Source organism: Phascolarctos cinereus, unplaced genomic scaffold (genome assembly GCF_003287225.1).
Source record: "Phascolarctos cinereus isolate Bilbo 61053 unplaced genomic scaffold, phaCin_HiC Scaffold_8;HRSCAF=390, whole genome shotgun sequence".
Classification (NCBI taxonomy): Eukaryota; Metazoa; Chordata; class Mammalia; order Diprotodontia; family Phascolarctidae; genus Phascolarctos; species Phascolarctos cinereus.
The window spans coordinates 59633488-59659665 of record NW_027556291.1 but is presented as its reverse complement, the minus strand read 5'-3'; the positions used below and the strand labels follow the sequence as shown (position 1 = coordinate 59659665).

At 41.9% G+C, this 26178-nt stretch overlaps 2 long non-coding RNA genes across 2 annotated transcripts in view; both read right to left on the bottom strand.

The window, feature by feature from the left end:
• Positions 1-2544, bottom strand: part of LOC144454960 (uncharacterized) — a 36804-nt gene extending 34260 nt beyond the window's left edge. Inside the window, exon 1 of the long non-coding RNA XR_013483506.1 lies at positions 2351-2544. This is a non-coding gene — a long non-coding RNA (uncharacterized LOC144454960). The remainder of the gene's footprint in view (positions 1-2350) is intronic.
• LOC144454986 (uncharacterized) overlaps positions 1-26178 on the bottom strand; it is a 269329-nt gene that overhangs the window by 209563 nt on the left and 33588 nt on the right. The gene's annotated exons all lie outside the window — the stretch shown is intronic.

The window sequence follows — 26178 nt, the reverse complement described above, 5'->3', positions numbered from 1 at the left end:
TTTATCCATATAACAGACTTTTGATTTTTGATACTTGGTGTAACAGAAGAAGAAAATAGAACACTTACATAACCCCATCCAAAAAAGAGAAATTGCTCAAGGTAGAAATGCATTCCCTAACACAAAATCCCAAGGACCAGATGGATTTACAAGTGAATTCTACCAGATATTTAAGGAACAATTCATCCCAATACTATATAAATTATTTGAAAAACTAGGTAAAGAAGGCATCCTACCAAAGTCTTTTTATAGCCAAAATAGGGTTTTGATACCTAAACAAGGAAGAACAAAAACAGAGAAAGAAAATTTTAAACCAATTTCCTTAAAAAATAGCAAGGAACCATTTGAAATGAAATCCTAGGAAGGAGATTACAGCAGTACATCACAAAAGTCATATACTATGAGCAGTGGGATTAACACTAAGAATGCAGGGCTGTTTCAATGTTAGGAAAACTATCAGCACAACTGACCATATCAACCACAAAATCAACAAAAATTGTGTCATCATATCAAAAGATGCAGAAAAAAGCTTTTGACAAAATACAACCTGTTCCTATTAAAAACACTAAAAAGCATAGGAATCAACAGAACCTCTCTTAAAATTATAAATAATATCTTTTTAAAACAAAGAGCAAGCATTACTTGTCATAAGAATATACTTGAAGACTCTGAATGAGATCAGGAGTGAAAAACTGATGTCCATTATCACCACAATCATTCAATATTGTCCTAGAAATCCTAGGTATAGGCAGAAGGTAAGAAAAAGAAATTGGAAGAATAAAAATAGGCAATGAGGAGACAAAACTACCCCTCTTTGCGCATGATATATAGTATATTTAAAGCACCCTGGAGAATCAAATAAAAAAAACTAGTGGAAACAATGAACAACTTTAGCAACATTGCAGGATACAAAATAAACCCACTTATCATCAGTGTTCCTATAATACTACCAACAAGCTACAACTACGTGCAGGAAAAGGTAGAAAGAAAAATTCCATTTAAAATAACTGCAAACAATATAAAAAGCTTGGGAGTCTCCCTGCCAAGACCAATCCATGGACTACATGAAAACAATGACAAAACACTCTTCATACAAATAAAGACACATCCAAACAACAATTTAAATGGGAAGAAGCACACACCAAAAACTTAAAAATACATGGAATAAAATGTTAAAGAACAAGTAGGACTGAAAAGGAAACATGAGAAGACACCATCACCCTGCCCCCGTCCAGGACTTGAGAGGTCCACAGGTGTTACACATTACACACCTTTTCTACTTGCATCAATCATTGTGCTGGATAGCTTTTTCCTCCCTCAAACAAAAATACAATTTGTTACATGGCATGGCTGTCGAGGATGGGGAGTGGGAGAGATACATGGGATACTCTGGTGATGTAAGAAACAGAAAACATCACTAAAAAATTTTTAAAGAGGTTAAGCATCTTGAGGGTAATAATGGAGGGCAGAAGGAGGAAAGAAGGGGGTTTGGGTGAATGCCAATCAGTAGCAGATGTTAATGATTATGAGAACAGTTGCTCTGATTCTAATTTCCAAGATTAAGAGCCAGTCTCCAATAGGGCAAAGGATATGAACAGGAAGTTTTCAAAGGAAGAAATCCAAGCTACCAATAGCCCTATGACAAAATGCTCCAAATCCCTCATAATGAGAGAAGTGCACATTAAACAACTGTTTTCTTTCAGTCTGCAAATCATAGAGATCCGCAGGTTCGGGGACAGTTCCCTCTTTCTGTTCCACGATAAGGTACATGGAAAGGCTCCTTTCACCAGGTGCTGGTTGAAACTAGAACAAAAACAAACAGACCATTAAATCTAAGGACACCAGATGAAAGAGATGATATGGAGAAGGGGAGGGGAAGAGTTGCTAGACTGTCTCCCCTCTCCCCATCCCTGAGGCCAAGCCAAAGATGAGAGGAAAGGAGGAAGAAAGGATGGAAATGTCCACCTGAGGAGGGGATGGAAGGAGTGTCCCCAAAGGCTTCTCCCTGATGGCCTCCACCCGACGGCCCCCCAGCCCCAGACCTCCAGACCAAGGTCTGGGCAGGCAGGAAGCCCCAGGCAGGAACAGCCCTGGAGGAGCAGGCACACACGAGTACACACACACATACGTACATGCGTACATACACACACAACGCACGCATAAACAAGGGTATTAATAATCCCATGACTCCCTCCCCTCCCCTGCACACACACATGCCCCTCAGCACTAAGACAAGCCAATCTGTGGTAGGGGGAGTTCAGGAGAAGACAGAAGAGAGGGCAGAAGAGAAGATAAGGGGGGATGCAGAGGGGCAGGAGGGGCCTTGGCAGGAGGGGGAGGGGATGCTTACCTCCCACATAGCCACGCAGGAAAGTGCAGGAATTTCTGGGGATCTCTCAGGTGACGTGGGGGTGGGGGTTGAGGAGGAAGGAGGTGTGGTGGGGGCAGAGAAGGGCAGGGGGTTGGGGGTGGGTAGATCTCCAGCTGGCCCCCCCATATTCAGGGGAAAAGGGAACTCCCTCCTCCTCTTCCCTCCTGCCTCCTTCTCCTCCTCCTCCTGTATAGTGACGTCACAGTAGCTGCAGTGGAGTAGCTACTCAGAGCAGAGGGAGGAGGGAGGAAAACAAGGCGGAGCTCTATGATGTCACACCCAGAGGAGTGAGGAGCCCCTCCCCCAAGTCTTTTCTCTCAACTCCCATCACTTAGCATGGCAAGGGGAGGGGGCCACATAGATGGAGGAGGGTCCAGAACAGAACCAGGTCCCACTGCTGGGGCTGGGCTGGATGGGGGGGGCAGCTGAGCTAAGCTTAGTGTTGTCAGGGGTCATCCTCTTTACAGATAACCTGGAAGGGGAGGACAAGGATGGCAGGGACAGAGTGTCCTGGGTTTCACTTAAGGCCAGTAGCTGAAGCAGCAGCAGCAGACCACCAGCCCCTGAATGGGACTTGGATTCCTGACAACCCCCAGAGCACAGGAGGAAAGGGGTAGTCTCAGGCAGAGGTGGTCTCAGACTCCTTTCTCCCAGGCAGGAGGAGACAAAATCAGACCAGGGGCAGGTACTGATAGGGGGATACCCAGCCATGGATGCATCTGTGCCCCTGATCATGTCTGGGCTGTAGGAAACTGGAGTCAATGGCTGTTGGGCTACTCCCCCCTCCAATAAAGAAGGAGAGTTGAGGCAGAAGGTTGGGGATCCTTCCAGGCTCCAGGATGCTGCCCTACCCACTAGGAGTATCACTCAGGCGACCCAGAGCACCTGAGAGGGCTAGGCATCTAGCCAGGAGCCCTAGATGCAGAGAAAAAGGCATCTTGATGAGACAGCTGCAGGGATAGGGACTGGACACCTGAGGACTGTAGTGGACTCCCAGAGAAGGAAAATCTGTCCATTGACACCTTCTCTGCCTGCAGTTTCTACTTTCAGAAAGTTGCCTCAAGCATGGTGACCTTAGGTGACTTAGCCCCCTCAATAAATACAGACTTTAGGTGGTTGAGGGTCAAAGGTCAGCCCAAACACTGTCTCCCAGGTCACCCACGTCCTGAGAAACTGGGGAGACCAATGACCATGCTCTTCTACTTGGATGAGAAAGAAGCAGCTATTTCAGAGATCACCAAGCAGGTGAGTCCAAGGAAATGGGCCAGCAAGCAAGCCCAGAGGCCATACACCAGGCAGAGTGTTAATGTAGCCCACTGAAAGACAAAACTTGGAGGAAATAGGTACAAGAAAATGGATGGTCTTAGCTAGGAAGGATATTTGTTAATAACTAGCCAATTTTGGCCAAGATTTTACCAGTGTCAAATCAGGGAAGCCCAAGTATAGTGTAAAAGAAAATTTAACTTTGGAGTACACAAAAATTAGACTCTAGAAGTAGTGTTTGTACAAGCAGTAGAGCTAGGACTCCAATCTGGCTCCTCTAACTCCAGATTCCACTATTCTTCCCATTGGACCATGGCCTCCATCCTGAACAAAGCCTCTCTTTCAAGTCTCTTATGTATGTTCTCTATCTGCTGCCTCTTTACCCAGTCCTTACCTCAAGCCACCAAATGGGTCCAAGGGATCACAGGCTTAAATCTCCACCTCAAAGCACCCTCAGAGTCCAGCTGGTCCAATCCCCTTCTGCTACAGAGGAAGATGAAGCTCAGGGTGGTCAAGGGACTTGCCCCAAATCACACTTAAGATCAGAGATTGAGTTGGAAGGGACCTCAAAGGTCAACTAATAGAACCCTCTCAACTGAAAGGGAAAAAACTGAACCCCAGAGTGGTGATGGGAGTTGTCTGAGGCACAGAGCTAGTGAGTGTCCACAGCTAGTCAGGTAGTATGTGAACCCAGATTTTCTTGACCCAGAATTGAGCAGAGTGTCAATTAGATTCTGCTGCTTCTTATCCTCTTATCTGACTTATAAAGTATACCTTTATCTACCTAGATGTTCGAAGACTGGAAAGGTATGGGGTAAGTTTGTTTTTAAATGTCAAAAAGTCATTTCCAAAAAAAGATCTAATTTCACTTCATGAACATTCAACAGCCACTTATTGGCCTGAATTGAATTCTTTCATGACATACCCATCTACATCCTACTGTCTCTCTAAAGTGAGAAGTCCTCATCTCACTTTGAATATTTGCCAAAATTAGTTTTCAAGGATTTACACAACAGCTTAGGTCAAATGAGATATCAACAGATTTAAAAAACATCACTTCAACACCAAAGACCCTGGAAAGCTCTCCCAGATATCCTCTCAGTAAACCACCTAATCTGGTAATAATTATGTACATCAGAGGGAGCTTATGGGGATGATAGTGCAACCCTGGGCAGCTAGGTGACACAATGGATAGAACAATGGGCCTGGAGTCAAGAGGTCTCATTGTCTGACTTCAAATATGGCCTCAGACAGTTATTAGCTGTGTGACCCTGGGCAAGTCACCTAAACCTCATTGTCTCAATTCCTCATCTATCAAATGAGCTAGAGAAGGATATGGCAAACTGCTGCAGTATCTTTGCCAAGAAAACCTCAAATGGGGTCAGAAAGAATCAGACACAACTGAAAAATGACCCAACCAAGCACAGCCATACTGTGGTACTACAAAAACATTATGTGTACCTTGGTCAGATGCACCCAGATCCACACTGGTCATTTGTCATCACCACAGACAACAATGTCTGCTGTATCATCATCACAGAAAAAAATACAGATGCTTTACAAAATCTAGGTCCAGGGAGATCACTTCCTAGAAAACCTCATTTTCCCTACAGCTGCTTTGCTCTGTTTTCAGAATAATGAAAGCATGGCCCAAAATGTTATTTCATTTCTTTTTCTCAATCTGAAAACTATTGACAGTGAATTGGTAAAGGGCTGGTGCCAAATTCACCCAGGTATTTTTAAATTTCAATTCCAAGTCCTGTGTGATAGGACTAGTGTGTACCAGTATTTCTCCTCAACATGGGCTCCTTCCCTAGCAAAACTGCATTTAGTTTCCCCAAAAAGGTGACAAAGCTACTCCTGGGGCCCCAAGGCAATCTTTTTATACTTCTCTAATTAACTCACTATTCCATTCACCACTATGGCTCTTCAGAAAATTGTCCTCCCTCCTTAAACCTCCATGGCTTTTCCCCTCACCCACCCACCCTCTCAGCTGAGGACCTTGACTCATATCTTACTGAAAATATTGAGGTCATTTCCTTAGAGCTCCTTCTTCACCCCTCCCCTTCCTCTCACATTACTCAGATGCCTTCTGCCACTGTCTCCTCCCCCAGCCCTGTCTCACACATAGAGATGTGCTTACTCCTTAATGAACCAAACCCACCTCTACCTGCACAAGGGGTACCCTTCCAGCCCATTTCCTCCAGCAAACTGCTCCCTCTGTCATACACATTCTTTCACTTCAATATCTCCCTGTGTGCTGGATGCTTCCCCCCTGCCAACAAACATGTCTATGTCTCCCACATTCTTAAATGATTCTCTCCCTGGATTCATCCATCCTCTCTAATTATCATCCCACATTTCACCTCCCTTTTGTGAGTAAACTCCTTGAAAAGCCATTTACAATAGTCACCTCTATTTGCTTTCCTCTCTCTTCTTATCTCTCTGGTCTACCTTCTACCCTCATCATTCAGCTGAAACTTCTCTCACTAATGTTGCTAACCATCTCTTAGATGCCAAATCCAATGGCCTTTTCTCAGTCCTCACCTCTCCAGATCACTTTCCAGCCCTTGACACTGTTGTTCACCCTTCTCTTGATACTTCTGTCTCCCTGAGTTTTTGTGACATTATTCTCTCCTGGATCTCCTTTTAATCAGTCAACAAATATTTAATAAGTGCCTATTGTGAGCCAGGTACTATACTAAGAACTGGAAATACAAAGAAAGGTAAAGGACAGCACCTGCCCCAGAGCACCACACCATGGCCAAGCCATCTCAGTATCTTTAGCTGGATCTTCACCCAGGTCATGCCTGGTACCCATGAGTATCCCAGGGGGCTTCATCCTGAGCTGCCTTTCCTTCTATCTCAATACCATTTCACTTGGTGCTCTCATCAGTCCCCATGGAGTGCATTATCATCTCTATTCAGATGATTCACACATCTTCTTCTCCAATCCAAACCTCTCTGCTGGCCTCCAGGTTTGAATCTCCAACTTGCCCATTAGAAGTATCCAACTGGATGTTCCTTAGACATCTTAAATTCAACATGTCAAAAACTGAATTCTTTATATCCTTCTCCCCTCAACATTCTTCCCTTTCAAAATTCCTTATACCTGTTGAAGGTACCACCATCCTCTCACTCACCTAGACCCACAACATAAGGGTCATCCTTTACTCTTGACATTCTCATCACCCCTAAACCAGCATGTTGCCAAGCACAGTCTTTGTTACATAAGTAAGCACTTAAAAATACACAGTGCTTTTCATTCATTCATTCATTTGTTCATTCATTTACTTTTCATTGTCAGCCTGTGTGCTTGTCAGGAAAACTATTACTGTGGGTGGAGGTGAGAGTAGATTGTCAAATATGAAGTTCCCATATTAGCAGAAAGGATAAAATTGGAGGGGGAGAATAGGTTAGGGATATGAAAGATCTTTAAAGGTATCTGAGGGAGCCCCACTGAACAGGAGTCATTCTCCAATGCTGTCCTTTGGTGACAGGGTAAACCCATCAGATGCTCAAGTTTCCAGGGGATGCAGGAATTGAGTCCTCAGCTGCATGGCAGATCAAGAGAGTGAGGTCTCCTAGAGGACAAAGGATTGTGTAGCTACATCATGTGTAGCTCTTCTACAGTGTGTGTGTGTGTGTGTGTGTGTGTGTGTGTGTGTGTGTGTGTGTTAGTGTGTGTGTTTGAGTGTAGAGAAGGGTGTGTAAGAATGGGTGGATTTGTGCTAGAGAGAGAGCAGGAGGGAAGTGGGAGAGCCCAGTCCAGCAGAGACAGTTCCCTCCTTTCCTTTTTCTCTCCTCCTACCACACTTTCCTCCCTCTGCCTCAGAACCTCAACATACTCCCTGTGATCCTGGTGGAGACCCTAGACACTGGCTTCTGCTTCATCTCTCTTCTAGGCCTTTACCAGTGAGGAAGGAAGGCAGGGGAGCAACAGCTGCCCTGGGGCTCTTCCCCCCTCTTGTTAGGGAGGCAGCATCCTTAAGTGGGGGCAACTGGAAGGAGGGGTAGTGTTGCTCAGCCTTGAGGGCTGAGGGAGAGCTGAGGGAAAGGGAGCAGGGTCTCTAGACCCTGTGAGAAAGTTCTGACCCCTCTCTGCCTGGCCCGTCCAACAGGAGAAGGGTGTGTGTGTGTGTGTGTGTGTGTGTGTGTGTGTGTGTGTGTGCATGTCTGTGTGTGTGCGTGTGTGTGTGTGTGTGTGTGTGTGTGTGTGTGTTCACTTGTGTATGTTTGTCTGGTACTCTGTGCCTGGCCCTTAGATGCTTTAGCTAGGTTTAATTAATACATGCAACAGATAGAGCCTGGGATAGACAATAGAGGGTCAGTCTATGAGTCAGGAAGACCTGGGTCCAAGTCCTACTTACTGGCTTGAGCATAAGCAAATCATTTAACCCCTCTGTGTCCCAGGCAACTCTCTGATCCATGGCTTATTGACATCAGTAGCAGGACTCTCCATCCAAGCTGGAGTGACCCCACAGCAGTGAAATCACAAGGCTGGATAAAATAATCATGCCAAGAATAGAAGCAACTCTCCATGGTCCTGGTCAGATCAAACACTTCTAGGAATCCACGTTTAGGAAGGACACTGACAGACAGGGATGGTGAGAGGCCTGGAAACCTCACCCTGTGAGAACAGATGAAAGGAGGGAGGGGTCATGTGGTAGAAGAAGCCCTGTATGTAGAATCAGGACCTCTGATTGAATTCCAGCTCTACTCCCTACAGCCTGTGTGACCCTGGGTAAGTCACTGAACCTCCTTCTTTAGGCCTCAGTTTCATCTTTAAGCAGAGGGGATTGGACCCTGCCAGCTCTAAATTCCATAAATCAATAAGTGGGTGGCATTTCATTCTGAAAAGAGAAGACAGAGGATTGGCCCCTGTGTGGGACAGAGACCACTTACTCAAAATATAAACAAAACCTTAGATACCTTGAAAGCAGAAAGGTGTTTAGTGCTTCCTCATGAGAAAGGACACACCCTGTGTTGCTTAAGATGATGCCAGCAAGGGAGTATGTGTGCGTGCTGTCTGTGAGAAACAAAGTTTTATAGCCCTAAAGCGTGCCCCCCTCTCACTCTCTTACCTCTTTCCCCCCATTGGCTGGGTACTCAAGGCACACAACCTAAACTGTGGCAGCTAATACCCATTAGAAACAAACATACCCATATTTGTGAACTAGATGTATGTGTGTGCCAGGAAGTGGGAAGGACCAGGAACTGCCTGTGCTGACGTGGATTTTTGACTAAGGTGCAACAACTCAGGGCTTAGACCTGAGGAAACTGTGCTTTAGGCCATCTCTCACAATCCCCCCTATCCTTTTATCATTACTTTGCAGTTTCCTCACAACACTGCTGACACTTCTATTAGGCTGTCCTCATTATGGTCTTCAGGTTCAATTCTATCCACAGTCTCTAGAGGAACCCACCCCTGAGCTTTTATTACCATGATTTTGATCTCCCCACTGACACATGTAGCGTCTTTTGTACTGAGTTTTGTACTATTTGGGGGATTATTTCCATCATACAAGGCAATCAGACAGGAAGAAGTATTATCCCACTCATAGCAATAAGTAAGAACCACAGTACTTGTTTCCACCAGGAGCCCCATTTAAATGCTGAGATTTTCCCATGCCCACTCATCCTTATGGGCATCACCTGGCCTATATGGTTTATCTTCAACAAACTTCCCCCCTGGCTGAAAGAACTGGGCTGAACTCCTTCAGCTGGGACCCTTGCTTTGTGATCTTGGGGTCCCAGAACACCCAAACCTCCAGACCTCATCATAACCATTATGAGAAATTAAAGGATCCTGACTTATACAGGAATATACTAGTAACAGATGTCAAGACTGAATAGTTAATTCTGAAATTCTAGGCCAAATAACTCAATCTTATACTTGCATCTTACTATAATATCCTCAGATGCTCCCACATCAATCTATTTTATTATTTATTTTTTAAAATAGATTCAATATTTATGCTCACAAAACTTATGATTATAGGAATTTGCCATGAAAGAACTAAAGTAAGGGAAGAATTCTTCCCTAGATTCATGTCAATTCCAGGCAGAAGTTATATAATGACCAACTGCATTGAGCCAGGTTTAAAGTCTGCCAGGTGCCATAGTGGGGAAATTGAATCAGGAGAATCCTACCTCAGCCATGCAGAAAAGTCGTTCTCCCAACCTTCCCATGAGAATACCCCCTTGCAGCTCATAGATGTAGCTCACAAACCTCTTTGCAGGTTGCTGACATCAGGGGTCAGCAGCTCAACCAGTTCCTTGTTAACCATACCTGGAGTTGTACTCAAAATAACAGTTCATTAACAGTTCCCAAGGTCTTAGATAGCAAATTCCCCTTATCAGTGTTTCAGGTGTGACTATAGTTCACATTAATTAGGGAACATCTACAAAGTGAGCTCTAAGTAGTTTGAATAACTTCTTTCTGGTTCCTAATAACATCCTGAATAAAATCAAACTTCCATTAAGATCATAAGTTGTTGCTCTAAATAGATTTGCCTCTCTGTTTCTCAAGCTTATTTATCCCTCTCTAACCATCCTTAATCTGAAAGAATGAGACACTTTCAGGATTCGAATCTTATATAGTAATTTTAGTTCTTGCTAGGCCATGGAATGAATTTAAATCCAAACAGTAATATCTTTCCTACTTACAGCTTATTGCAGAAATTTAGATGCTTTAGTATTAATCACTAGCCTTTGATCTATGACACTGCTCCCACTGAGACCGTTTCTTTAAAAGCACCCAATTAAGTCCAGTCCAAGGACACAACAAACCCAGGAATGAAACTCTAAGTTCATAGTAGGCTTGGTCATAATTTTCTTGCAAATAGAAATTTAGTAGGCCCTCTAAAAGAATATCAAAGATCTTATCAAAACGTTTTTTCCTTCTGTGTGGGATGCCACTCAAATTAAAGAACACACAGAGGTATCCAAGGAGAAACAGAAAGTTAATGTATTATTATTATATCAAACCTCGAGATTTGGGTGTCCCTCCACCAGAATTCTCTGATGAAAGGAGACACAGACAGAAGCAAAAGGACCTGATTATATACCCTAATGGGCAAATTCCCCCCTCCCACCAACTGTCTACTATTTGGCTCACAATCTCACCCTGAAACTCTTTCACAAAAACTAAAAACAAAACAAGAACAATATACATATCCATATTTCTTAGTTTGCTGAAGTAATATCAATGGAGTCATTAAAAATGTGCAATCAAGCCAGACGATATACTGTACTAGCAAGTCACCATGACCAGAATATAGCAACAGGTGCACCAGCAGAATACAAGAGGGGGTTTCAGGAGTTTCAGGTTTGGTAATCTTTAACTACTGAGGTAATACTAAGAGAGAAAAGAAATCTTTACTTAACCCTATCTTACCTCCTGAACTTATCTCCAAATCTTAATTGTACTGAGAAGTCTTCATAGGGCCTTCCCATTCACTTCATAAAAGTATCTCCCTTTCTCAAAAAGAGCTTATGATTTCCTAATTACCATAAAATTCCGAGTTACCTAAATCCTCTAGTCAAAAGGTATCTATATGAGAATTATGAGATTTCACAAAATCTCTTTTTTTTGAATAATTACCAAGTTTCTTTTCACACACACACACACACACACACACACACACACACACACACACACACACGATACTTTTACCAGTGCTTGACTTAAACAACTCCAAATAGCTTACTTAACAATTTTAAACTTCATAAGTGAAAGCCAGATAATCCCAGCTAAAACTTCCCTTTAAATGTAGACAAAACTTGGAAGTTCTCATTTCTTAAATTACAATACTTAAAAGGAAATGTTACAAAACAGGACCATACAGAATGCCCCAACACCCCCAATTCATTCCTTTTTCCCTTTTCTCTGAAGGTACAATTAATTTAACAACATTCTAGATTATAAAAAAAATTGCCCTTCCAGGAACATAACTAACACAATTGCTTATCAGATTACATCATATAAGAAAATTCAGAAATATGTAAGCAGTATATTAAAAGACTTAAACCCAATAAAAAAAAATCTTTCTTTCTGAATCCTTTCACCAGGTCCAAAGTCTCCTGGGGACGCTCCCACCCCTATCTATACTAGCCTGGATTTCTGGATGGGAGGGGAAATGGCCAGGGGCCATAGGGAGGTAAGACAATGGAGGGAGATTGGATGTAGACACAAGGAAAGGCCAGTTGATGGAATTATAGCCTCAGGTGAACGCCAGAGATTTGACCATGTGGGAAAGTCCAGGGTTTTTCCTTTCTGGGGCCCAGATCCCAACCCTATCATTCCCCTCTCAAACAAATGAGAACCAAATTCTTTTGGAGTAAGGGGCTACTATGGTCTAGGCTTCTGAAACTGCTTCCTGCTGGCAAGGAGCATAGAGCTGTCCCTGCCTTGAGGGGGTCCCAAAGAGGAGGTTGACTGGAACTGAGCACAGGCTGCATCCAGGGAACAATATGGGGACATTGGCTGGTACTTGCTGTTTGCTACCAACTATAGGTGAATGGCCCATAGTCTGGAAGACACAAATCTAACAAAAAAAAAAAAACTGCAGTGCCCAGATATAAAGCAGGGGCTAGATTTGGGGCCCAACTTTGAGAGGATAAAACATCCTTAGCTCTGTTTGGATTCAGTTTTCCAACCATGCAGTACCAAATCTACCTTCAGATACTGATTTAATGTAGACAACTATACCCAAATTTTTACTCAAAACAAAATTATAGTCCCAAGAGCCTTTTACCTCAAATAGCAAGTTTCACTGACCACAGCTTAAAGCCAGATACAGTTAATTTTACTCTCATAGAGTTGCAATAAGCATGAGTTGTGAGTCCTTGTTTTCCTTCTGAGGAAATTGGATACTATCTTACCCTAATCACGCCAGGAACTCTTAGTCTAATTTTTTTTTTTTACATGAGGGATATCTACCCTGCCTCATCTGTTCCTTCTTATTTTCCTCTACCCTGGCCACATACACTTTTTGGGCTGTTTCCAGCAACTCTTCTAAAGGCTGCTGTTCTGCCAATTCTCCAACTTTTGCAACTTTTTATTAACATCTGACCAGGAGTTAGCCACAAAATATACCCTCAATAAACTTTGCACAGTGGGACCATCAAGTTCTAACCCCAAAACTTCTTCATGTTCTCCTTCAGCCTGTCTAGAATGGCAGAGGGAGTTTCCTCTTCTTCCTGTTTGATCCCCATCACCTCATTCATGTACTGGCTTTTAGGGACAGCTTTTCTAATTCCCTGTATTATCATCTCTCATAATTCCCTCATATTCTTTCTATGGGCCAGGTTGTTATGGTCCCAATTCGGGTCTGCAAGGGGGAATTTCTCTTCTCCCTTCAGTTCCCCTTGTGCTATTGGGTGGCCAGCATCCCAGGCCTTCATCGCTGCCCTCCAAATCTGATCTTGTTCTTCCCCTGTGAATAAAATATCTAATTACATACCCAGTTCCTCCTTGAGCTAAAGGAACCTCTCTTAATGGGAACTCCCTGGTGGTGCTAGAAGTAGGTAGCGGAAAGTTCTCTTGCCCTTTGAGTAACTGCTTTAGTTCTTGGCAGAGAGGGGTGTGCAGTGCTGCGGCTTCTCTCAGATCAATCAGGTCCTCCCAGGGAGGAGCTAATCTTGGTGTCCTTGCCTGCCAACCCCCATATTCCAAGGAGGACTGTTTTGAATGGGCAGTTACTCCTTTTCACACAGTAAGCAATTAACAATCCTAGGTTTTAACATTAAAACAGTAACTCCAAATAACTTTGTTAACAATCTTATAACTTTAGTCAAATTGTTTTAGCTATAAGCCCTTCTTTAGTTACAGGTAAAGGTGGAAATACCTGGTTTTCTAAATGGACAGGGTTAGCAGGGCTGACAAAGTAATATACACAATTTTTCCACTGTCCTTTACTTTTTTTTACTTTACTTTAATAACATGCAAATTATGAAAAGCTACTCAACATAACAATACAAAAGTTTACCAATTTAAACAATACTAGAGGTTTAAAACTTGAAACAGACACATTACAATCAGGTGGCTCCAATTCTGTTGACCTGTATTTCCAAATTTAGAAAATCGGGCATCTCTTCACCTTTGCATTGTCACATCTAATTAAGGAACTAATAATAATAGTTGTTAACATTTTTAGTGTCTGCCCTCTGCTAGGCATTGTGTCAGGCACCTTCCAATTATAACAAGTTTCAGATCCATACATTTTCCCAACTTACCTTAGTGCCAAACAGTGTAACATCACATTTCACTTGAAATATTACCAGAATGAATTAAATTACCTTTTGGTTGTGTTCTGGTACACAAAAACTTTTCTCTTTTATGTGAGGCTTTAAAGATTTGATGCTACTCAATCTGCCTTTCTTTTCATCTGAGGGGAAAAAGGTTCCCCCCTTTTTTTTTTCTTGTCTTTCCCTCCACATTCAAAACTTGGCCAGAGTTAGAATGTAGAGAGAAAGAGAGATTTTGTTTTCTTTTCCAAAAGTTTCCAAACCTTTCTACCCATAAACTTTCTTGCCTTCATTCTACCTACCAATCCCTCTGATGGACTTTGATTAAAGTCCCTTTAAAACTGTTCTTTCTCTCTCTCCTGTCCACCTGCTTCTCTGAGCCTAATCAGGGAGGGAGAGGGGGAGAGAAGGAAAGTAGCTTTCCAGACACAGGAACACTCATTCACACCATAGACACAAACGCAAAACAGACATACAAAATCATTTTCTTTTTATCTTTCCCTTTATACTTTGGCAAAGTCCAATTATCTGTTGTCTGGAACATCTGGAAAGGAACTATGTTTCTGACCACCCACTTTTGGACATCCCCATGGCTCACCAGTTCTTGCCTGTTAAGGCTCACCATATCTTGCCATGAGATGGAGGCTCACTAATTCTTGTCCTCTTTTGAGAACTCACCGATCTTGCCCCCTTATGGGAGAGGCGGCTGGCCAGATCTTGCCAAGGACTCATTAGTTCTTGCTTTCTGTAGAAAGCTCACCGATCTTGCCATCTCACCTCACTAAGCCTAGCTTTGTTTCCCTTCCCCTGGTCACCCAGAGACTCACTAGTTCTTGCCCTCTTACAGGAGCTCACCTATCTTGTCTTACCTGGGTCTGTGTGCACAAACTTATGTGACCAATTCAAATTCTTCAGCAGGTGGTGGTCCTTGTGCCCTTTCCAAAGTTTCTGCTTTCAGGTATCTGTCTTTCTTTGGTCCGTTCCTTAAAAGTAAAAGGAAATTCCCAAACCATTCCTCGGACCGCTGGCAAGTGGCCGGTAGGTACCCATCCTAGGACTGGTTGGTAGGCCCTTCTCAAATAAGGGAGGAAATCCCGGGACTATCCCCCAACTGTGTGGGATAGAGACCACTTACTCAAAAACAAAGATTTAGATACCTTGAAAGAAGAAAGGTGTTTACTGCTTCCCCATGAGAAAGGACACACCCCGTGCTGCTTAAGATGGCGCCAGAAAGGGAGTGTGTGTGTGCTGGCTGTGAGAAGCAAAGTTTTATAGCCCTAATTCATGCCCCCTCCCACTCTCTTACCTCTTTACCCCATTGGTTGGGTACTGAAGGCATACAATCTAAATGTGGCAGCAGAAACCCAATAAAAGCAAACATACCCATATTTGGGAACTAGATGTGTGTGTGCCAAGAAGCAAGAGAGACCAGGAACTGCCTATGCTGATGTGGATTTTTGAGAAAGGTGAAACTCAACTCAGGCTTAGGCCTGAGGAAACTGCACTTTAGGCCATCTCTCACAGTCCCTGAATGAGGAAATAGAGAGAAAAAGCCTCAATCCTAATTTAATAATTGGTTATTAATATAAGAGAAAAAAAATCACTTTTCTCAGAAAGAAGAGATTTGGAAGTAGAAAAGCCAGTTTGGAATTGCTGCTGTTCTACTGAGGATAATGATTACAGCTGTAACCTCACTCTCTGCTTTTGTATACTCACAAGGTTGTTGTTTTTTACTAGCCCTAGAAAAAGTCCATGAACTTTCCCACAAATTTCAGCAGCCCAGATTCCTTGTGTTTACCTGATGCATCTGCATCTGGCCCATCCCAGTATAATCCTTTCAACTGTCCTTAAGAATCCTCTCCTACAGCAGAGGCTTTGCCAGCATTCCTTCTCCTAATCTCCCCCCTTCAATAAGCATCAGACAAGGATTGTGTCCAGTTATTTTAGAAGAAGGGTAGAGGAGGAAAGTGGTACTGAAAGTATACTGTCTTCATCTTGGGGTTAGCCTTAGGTTAGTAACCCCCGAACTCTGCCCAGGTTACCTCCTACACTCTTCCAAATCCTGTAAAGTGTGATAAATGCTAATTAAGCCCAAACACAGAGGGAAAGGAGAACCAAGTGAAGAATTGGGCAAGGAGTCATGCCTGCTTTTCCAAATCCAAAACCAAAGGCCTTTCCCTGATACATCACTGGGAATGAATGGAGTTTACAGGTCAGTGGTAGAGAGATTTGGAGATGAGGGAGTGGACATTTTAGGTGTCTGACAAATCACCCTTTCTAAGAAGTTACTTATTCTGCCTACATCATCTATAAGCCTTATGGACAAGATTCAGTTTCCTGTGTCATCATCCCTCCAGTGTCAAAGTATTGAGTTTCTCAGGAATTCAGTAGTTCATCAATTGACTCTGCCACCAGTCAGGCTATGGAAATGGACACAGCAGGCCAGAGAATAGATAGGATTTTTCAAGTGCTAGAGGAGTCCATGGGCTCTGCCTTGTGTTATGTTATATGGATGGGCTGCACTGAGCCATCCCCACTTGCCATGGCAGCCTCTGCTCCAGACCAATGGCATACTCATAATGAATTCTCTGAATTGGAAGTTAGATGTATAAACTCCCTAAGGCCCTTAAGTAATATGTATTGGATTTTGTAATTAAGGATTATTTCCTTTATTATTTTTATATCTCCAGAGCCTAAAATGGTGTTTAGACCATGCTAGGTCTTAATAAATCCTTGCAGACTCGTTGACTTGGCATGGAAAGGAATGCATTCCTTTGATTATAGGCACTGCTCATTCTATAGATAAGCAGCCCTCTAGTCACTAGAAGACACGGTGGTCTCAACCAGCAGAAGCCCCCAAACTTCTTTTCTGGACACTTGTCTAAATCCTGTTTTGAGGAAGAGAATGACTTCAAAACAGATTAGTGCATATTTTAATTGGTTTGTTGGTTTGTATCCTTTGTTCTCTAAAAGAATAAAATGATATTGCTATGTTAGCGTCAAGTTCCAGTGTGTCTGATGTGACTGATCAGACCAATACAAGCTTGGAATGCTCTGCCACAGGTTGGGCACAAATAGTCATTATGAACATTTAGGATGGATTCTCTAAATTTGGCAATCTTGCATGTCTTTTGAGTTACTTCAATTCCGCTTTGCTCATAGATCACAACACTTCCTTTGATGCAGGCATGGCCTTTGATACTACCTTTGGTATAAACTAAAGATATCAAAGAAAGAGGAAAATGACCCATGTGTATAAAATATTTCTAATTTTTTTTATGTTGGTAAATTATTGGAATCAGAGGGGGGTATCCATCAACTAGGGAATGGCAGAACAAGACAAGCCATATGAATGTGTTGGAATACTGATGTTCTGTAAGAATTAATAAAGTGAGTTGTTTCATAGAAACCTGGGAAGACATGAATTTTGGTAAACTGAAGTGAGCAGAACCACGAAAAAAAAATTGTACAATAACAATATTATACAAATAATCAGATTTGAAAGGGTTAGAAAATATGATCACAAAAATGACCAACCACAATTCCTGGAGAACTCATGAGGAATCTTGCTACCCACCTCAAGAGAGATGAGATAGTAGTGATAAATTCAGAGTGCAAATTGAGGCATGTTTTTTGGACATGGCCAATACAGCAATTTGTTTTCCTTACTATATATGTTTTTGAGCATTTTACTTTTCTTTATTTCTTGGTGACTAGGGAGGGATGTGTGGCATGTCTGGGGAAGGGCAGAAAAGAAATTAAAAATACACCTGAGGAGGGAGTGGAGCCAAGATGGCAGAGTAAAAGCAGTGACTTGTTTGAGCTCTCCCCCAAAACCCTCCAAATACCTATAAAAAATGGCTCTAAACAAATTCTAGAGCAGCAGAACCCACAAAAAGACAGAGTGAAACAAATTTCCAGGTTAAGACAACGTGGATGGTTGATTAGAAAGGTCTATCATGCCACGCTGGGTGAGAAATATAGTTCAGTGTGGAAGCCCAGGCAAAACAGGCCTCAGCGAAACTGGAGCAGGCCTCAGAGGACTGAATCACTGGCAGCTGTGGTGGTTTCCAGACTTCTCAACCCACAAACGCCAAAGACAACTTAGAAGGTCAGTAGGAAAAGTCTGTGACCATGGTGAGAGAGAAGCTCAGTCCCAGCCCAAGTCCCTGGCAGCCTCAGGGGTGGTGGTTGCTTCCAGAGCTTCTGGCCTAAAGATTGAGGGGGAATTGAGTGGCTGATCAGAGGGGGATTGCAGGGATCTCTTTGCTGGTGATGAAGCAGGATTCTCTCGCTTTGCCCATGCTTGGATCTGGGTCACAGTTCTAGGTGGTAATCCTGGGGCAAGGAGGAACAGTGGAATGGTGGAGCTTATAGTGGTGGTACAGAGAAAGTCCTCCTCACAGTTTCAAGGCAGAAAAGAGTGCTTGTGGTCACTCATAGACCAGAACACAAACCAGGAAAGGAGTAAATACCTCACCCCTTATCATACCACCTTAGAAGAACTGAAAACTTACAAGTCCCTAAAAGTATCTCTGAAAACAGCTGCACAAAACCCCTGAAGCTTGAGACAGTATAGTCTCCACACTGGAAGCAGACTCCTGCCTTAACAGAGTTTAAAACTCAAGTAACTGGCTGGGATCATGAGCAAACTGCACAAAAAAGTCAGACCATAGAATCTTTCTTTGGTGACAAAGAATATCAAAACATACAACCAGAAGACAACAAAGTCAAAGCTCCTACATCCAAAGCCTCTAAGAAAAATATGAATTATTCCCAGGCCATGGAAGAGCTCAGAAAGGATTTTGAGAAGTAAGTAAGAGAAATAGAGGAATAACTGGAAAAAGAAATGAGAGTGATGCAAGAAAATCATGAAAAACTAGTCAACAGCTTGTTAAGGAGATCCAAAAAAAAAATGCTGAAGAAAATAACACCTTAAAAAATAGCCTAACCCAGGAGCAGCTAGGTGGCACAGTGGGTAGAGCACCGGCCCTGAAGTCAGGAGGACCTGAGTTCAAATCTGGCATCAGACCGAACACTTGACACTTACTAGCTGTGTAACTTTGGGCAAGTCACTTAACCCCAATTGCCTAAAAAAAAAAAAAAAATAGCCTAACCCAAATGGCAAAAGTGGTCCAAAAAGGCAATGAGGAGAATTAAGAATGCCTTAAAATGAAGAATTGGTCAAACGGAAAAGGAAGTCCAAAAGCTCACTGAAGAAAATACTTCCTTAAAAATTAGAATGGAGCAATTGGAAGCTACTGACTTTATGAGAAATCAAGACATTGTGAAAACAAAACAAAACAAAACAAAAGAATGGGAAAAAAAGACAAAGTGAAATATCTCCTTAGAAAAACAACTGACCTAGGGGCAGCTAGGTGGTGCAGTGGATAGAGCATTGGCCCTGAAGTCAAGAGGACCTGAGTTCAAATCCAGCCTCAGACCAAACACTTTACACTTACTAGCTGTGTGACCCCGGGCAAGTCACTTAACCCCAATTGCAAAAGAAAAAAAAAAGAAAAGAAAAGAAAAAAAGAAAAACCTGACCTGGAAAATAGATCCAGGACGGATAATTTAAAAATTATTGGACTATCAGAAAGCCATGATCAAAAAAAGAGTCTAGACATCATTTTTCAAGAAATTATCAAGGAAATTGACCTGATATTCTAGAACCAGATGGTAAAATAGAAATGGAAAAAATCCACCAATCACTTCCTGAAAAAAATCTCCAAAGGAAAACTCCTAGGTGTATTGTAGCCAAATTCCACAGTTCCCAGGTCAAGGAGAAAATATTGCAAGCAGCCAGAAACAAACAATTCAAATATCATGGAAACATAGTCAGGATAACACAAGATTAAGCAGCTTCTGCAGAGGGCTTGGATTATTGATTATTAATGGATTATGATTCCTCAGACAACTCAAAACAAAATCCTATGAGCTTTTTACTTCACACAACAAGTTTCACTAATCACAGCTTAGGACAAACTTTTCCAAGATTTACATCTCAAACTTAAATTTGTCCTGATGTAAAAAGCCAATCATTAGAGACTATTCCTATATAATTGTAAATTCTTAGCAAAACAAAACTTAAATAAGTTTGTTGGCAAGTTTACACATGAAAACAATGACCAACAATAGCCAAATTATTTTAGCAGTAACGAAATTATGAAAAGTTGCTTGACATAACATACAAAAAGTTCACTAGTTTGAAACTTGAAACAAACCCACTACCAGTAGGGTGACTTCAGTTTTGTCAAATGTGTTTCCAAGTTACTTTACACAGACAATCAACATCTCATCATTAACAGTTAAAACTACAAATGTAAAAGAGTGTGCCTACCCAAGTTTAGAGGCTAGCTTCATTACCTTGAGCAGGATGCGATGAACCTGGGTGATGCTTGCAGGCAAAGGTTGCCCTAGGGCCCAAGGCCTTTGCCAAGGGGACCCACACAGTAGCTGCTGCTCCTCCCCTCTCCTTCTTTTCCTCACCTGGGGGAGGGTGAAACCAAAGGTGGAGGGGGAAGGGTGAAACTCTTTTCTCCTATGAGAGATACCCTCTTGACTCAAGGGAAGGGAGTGAGAGAAAGGAGTGAGCAGGGTTTTAAGGAGGAGTTTCAAAACTCCTTAGTGATAAATCACAAAATCTCCAGAATCTGCCAAGATAATTTTAGCTGTTCTAACTTTTCCCTGCAACCTCCATGAGAGAATTCAAGGGTGTAAAGGGAAGTGAGTAAGTAAGCCTTAGGGAACCAACAAGCAACTGCAGTTTTCCCCAATTCCCTAGAGCCAAGAACATTGACAGAATTGGGCATACACTTCCTGATAGGGAATTCGTCCTTGTCCTCTATTCTGTAGAAGGTGTACCCAGTTCCAGGCCTCAAAGTGGCCCAGAAGACTGAGAGCCTGAGAGTGTCAGGCTGAGTGAGAAAGCCTTGTAACTGTCTGCCTGAAAAGCACCTACAAGCCTTGGTGCTTGGAGAGTGACCCCAACTGCAGAGCAAGAAAGGAGATGGGGTCGGGGGGAGGCTTACAAGGCTTCCAGTCTTGGCTGGAGAAGAATTTGGGGTTACTCAGTTTCCCCATATGGGCCACCAAAATGTTGAGGTTTAGGGGTTTAGGGGTGCTGGGACCCCAAAATCACAACACACAGGTCCTGCCTGAATTTGACCCAAGCCTTCTTTCAGCCAAAGACAAGGTTTATTAGAACATCCGTTATATTGGGCAGACTCTTAAGGCGTTAGAACATTAATAAGCTATTGGCTAGATTATAAGAATCTGAGCAGTGGCAAGATTTTAAGAATCTATGCCACTTGCTGCCTATCTTGAGGCATGGGGCCTTGGACACGAGACCTCTTGGGGCCTCACTTGCCTTTGTAAAACAAAAATAATAAAGAATTCGAACCAAGCCTTCTTTCAGCCAAAGACAAGGTTTGTTAGAATATCTGTTATATTAGCTATTGAAGAATCTGAGAGTCTTTGAGGTACTGGCTAGATTCTAAGACTCTCAGCAGTGGCTACATTTTAAGAATCTAAGCCTCAAGCATTCTTGATGAAAAGACCAGAGGTGGGGGCAGTTAGGTGGTGCAGTGGATAGAGGACCAGCCCTGGAGTCAGGAGGACCTGAGTTCAAATCCAGTCTCAGACACTGGACGCTTTGTGGCTGTGTGATTCTGGGCAAGTCACTTAACCCCGATTGCCTCACCAAAAAGCAAAAAAAAAAAAAGCTGAATAAAAAATTCAATTTTCAAATACAAGACTCAAAAGAAGCATGAAGAGGTAAACAGGAAAAAGAAATAATAAGGGACTTGTTAAGGTTGAACTGTTTGCATTCCTACATGGAAAGATATTTGTAACTCATGAGACCTTTGCAGTATAAGGGTAGTTAGAGGGAAAACATTATATGTATAGATAGATTGATAAGGGCACAAGGTGAGTTGAAGATGAATAGGTGATATCTGGAGAATAAAATTAAGGGGTGAGAGGATTGTACCAGGAGGAGAAAGGGAGAGGTAGAATGGGATAAATTATCTCACATAAAACAGACAAGAAAAAGATTTTACAGAGGAGTTGGAAGTGGGGGAAAGTGAGAGGAAATGAGTGAATCTTATTCTCATTGGATATGGCTTAAGGAGGGAATAACATACACCCTCAGTTGAGTATAGAAATCTAGCGGGGCGGAGCCAAGATGGCAGAGCAAAAGCAGTGACTTCCTTGAGCTCTCCTCCAAACCCCTCCAAATACTCATAAAAAATGGCTCTAAACAAATTCTGAAGCAGCAGAACCCACAAAAAGACAGAGTGAAACAAATTTCCAGCCTAAGACAACCTGGATGATTGATCAGAAAGGTGTATCGCGCTGGGCTGGGAGCGCAGTGCAGCATGGGCACACAGGCTGCAGCAAACCTGGAACAGGCCTCAGAGGACTGAATCACGGGCAGCTGTGGAGGTTTCCAGACTCCTCAATGCACCAATGCCAAAGAAACTTAGAAGGTCAGTGGGAAAAGTCTGTTTCTGTTGGTGCTGAGAAAGGAAGGCGGGGTTTCAGCTCCGTTCCCCAAGAGCGTGGTGCTGGGGTGGGGCAGCTGCTTCCTGAGCTTCTGGCCCATAGACAGAGGGGGAATCCAGTGGCTGATCAGAGAGGGATCGCAGAGATCTCTTTGCCAGTGCTGAAACAAGAATCTCTTGTTTGCCCGTGTTTGGATCTGGGTCACAGTTCTGGGCTGCGGTGCTGGGGTGAGGAGGAGTGCTGGCGTGGTGGAGCTTGGAGTGGCTGTGGAGAAGAACCCCTCCTCACAGTTACAGGACAGAAAGGAGTACTTGTAGTCGCAGGCCAGGAAAGGAGTAAACACCTCGCCCCTTATCATACCACCTTGGAAGAACTGAAAATAGATAGACAGATAGAGGGCAGAGGGTGAGTTGAAGATTAAGGGGTCATATCTGGAGAATAAAATTAAGGGATGAGAGAGGATGATACTAGGAGAAGAAGAAAGGGAGAGGTAGAATGGGGTAAATTATGTCACAAAAAAAACCAGAAAAGTCTCTTACAGTGGAAGTGGAAATGGGGGAAGGTGAGAGGGAATGAGTGAATCTTATTCTTATAGGATTTGGCTTAAGGAGGGGATAACATACACATTCAATTGGGTATGGAAATCTGTCCTACCCTACAGGAAAATAGGGGTAGAAGGGGACAAGAGAGCAGGGGGATGATAGAGAGGAGGGCAGATTGGGAAAGGGGGTAATCATAAGTAAATACTTCTGAGGAGGGACAGGGTCAAAAAAAAAGAATAGAATAAATGGGAAAGCAGGATAGGATGAAGGGAAATAGCATTAGTTTTTCACAACATGTCTACCATGGATGTGTTTTGCATAACTGCACATGTACAACCTATATTGAGTTGCTTGCCTTTTCAATGAAGGTGGATGCGGAGGGAGGAAGAGAGAAAATTTGAAACCTAAAGTTTTAAAAACATATGTTTAAAAAAAATGTTTTCACATGCTACTGGGAAATAAGAAATATAGGAAATGGGGTACAGAAGTCTATCCTGCCCTACAGGAAAATAGAAGGGGAAGGGGATAAGAGAAGGGGAGAGAGATAGAAGAGAAGACAGACTAGGGGAAGGGATATTCAGAATGCATGACATCTTGGGGTGGGGAAGGAGGGATATGGGGTGAAAATTTGAAACTCAGAAACTTGTGGAAGTGAATGTTGAAAACTAAAAATAAATAAATTTATAAAAAAAATATTAAAAAAAACTATCTTACCCTACAGGAAAATAGGGGGAAAGGGAAGAAGAGAGCAGGGATGATAGAGGGGAAGACAGATTGGGTGAGGTGGTAATCAGAAGCAAACACTTCTGAGGAGGGACAGTGTCAAAAGAGAATAGATTAAATGTGGTGTCAGGATAGGATGAAGGAAAATATAGTTAGTTTTCCACAGCATGAATACTATGGAAGTGTTTTGCATGTCTACACAAGTATAACTTGTATGGAGTTGCTTGCCTTCTCAATGAGGGTGGGTGGGGAGGAACAAGGGAGAAAATTGGGAACCCAAATTTTTAAAAACAAATGTTAAAAAATTGTTTTCACATGCAACTGGGAAATAAGATATACAGGCAATGGGGTATAGAAAGCTATCCTGCCCTACAGGAAAATAGAAGAGGAAGGAGATAAGAGAAGGGGGAGGGAGATAGAAAGGAAGGCAGATTAGGGGAAAGGGTCTTCAGAATGCATGCTGTCTTGGGGTTTGGGGAGGGACCAGAAGAGGAGAAAATTTGGAACTCAAAATCTTGTGGAAGTAAATGTTGAAAACTAAAAATAGATAAACTAATGAATCTTTAAAAAAAAATACACCTGAAAACAAAATTGAATTCCAAAAAGCAAAGGAACTTTTTCACAATTGGTTATGACTTTTTTTTGATTCTATCAAGAATCCTAAAAAAGGTAATTAATTTAAGTGGGTAGGATGATCAGTGGAGCTCCACCTTGAGGTCCCTCCCAGCTGGCCTTACTGGATCTCTTTGTTCACCCTCTTCATCTGACTGTGAACCTTCTCCTGTAGTCCAGCCAGAAACATTTCTCTCTCAAGCAAAAAGGTTAAATAGCTCTAGAGAGTGTCTCAAATAAAATCATAGCTTTTCCATAAACTTTATTTGAATTGTGTGAAGTTAGGATAGAAGAGTTATAAAAATGATCATGTAAATGATAATTTTCATAGGACAGAACAGGAAAGAAACTGACTTCTCTAGAAAAAGTATCTAATAGTGAACAAAGAGCTTAGTAGAGTAGTTGCAAAAACTTGCTCACATAAAACTAATTGAAAATTATATAGGACCAGACAGAGATCATTGACTCCATGAGACAGCCAAGACATATGAGAAGAAAATCAAGAGACAGAAATAGGTCATAAGAGAAAGGTGATTTAAGACTCATAGTGCTACTAGAAAACTTTAAATGCAAAAGGCCTAGATACCATATTTCAAGAAATCATGAATGAAAACTGACCAGAACCAGATGAACCAGAGTGTGAAGTGAAAACAGAAAAAAAAATACACTTTTTAGCTCTTAACTGAAACTCCATATTGTAAACTCCACAAAATATTTTAACCAAATCCGCAGCCTCCAATTCAAAGAACTACAGAAAGAAAAAAAAAAGGAGTACATGTACCAAATAGTCAGTTAGCATGACTGAAGATCTGGTAGCTACCACTGTAAATGAAAGGAAAGATTAGAATATACTATTCCAGAAGGTAGAAGCTAAAGTCAAACAACCCATTATAACTGCATTAGCATAGCAGAGTATATAGTATTATAGGTGGGGAGATGGAACCTTAATGAATTGAATGGAATAAGGGTTTATTAAGTGCCTGCTTTGTGCCAGTCATTGTGCTAAGCAGATTTTAAATATTATCTTATTTAATCTTCCCCACAACCCTATGAGTTAGGTGCTATTATATAAGAGAATGGGAGATTTCTAATTATTCATGATGAATATTCTTCACCTGAGTAGATACTTTGAATCTTAAAGAGTGGAGTCAAGAGAAACATGGAGAAATGTATGCTTTTGAGCATGTGGAAGGGATTATGTGATGTGTTCCTATTTTAATATGGGAGAAAAAACATGTCTTGTCAGAACTCTACTGTCTTCAATGATCCTAGAGGGAAGAAAAAGAATTTGAGATTAGTTTTGTTATATTCTGATTATATTAAGAGAGGAAAGATAAAGGAAAGGGAAAAGAATAGCCTAGGGAAGAAAGAGGGATGAAAAAGGAGGAACTTATTTCACATAATCAGGGGAAGTGAGAAGAGTATGCAAATATGAAGTAGACTTCCATAATTTTTTTCTTCTGAAATAAGCACATAAACTTTAATTTCTGCCTGACTGTTTGCTAGTTATCTCAGCAGTTATAATCACATAAGAACTTCATTCCTGAATCATATATGCTTTCAGGATTTATTTTTTTTAGTTCTCCCTTTTTAGTTTGTTCTTTTGATCTGCTTCTCTATTTTTTAAAACATTCCAAATGTTTTGATTACTACAGGCTTATAGGTTAGTTTGAGTTCTGAACATTTGATTAACCCCTTTCATTCTTAAATTTTGTGGGTCATTTCTTTTTATATTCTAGGTCTTTTTTTCCCCAAACATGTTTTGTTGTTATTTCATTAGTTATATGAAGAACCTTTTTGATCTTGTCATTGCTATAATGTTCAACCAGTAAATTACTCTAGGGAGTATTATCATTTCTACTAAATTGATATGACCTAGCCATAAGGAGGGAATATCTTTCTGCTTATTAA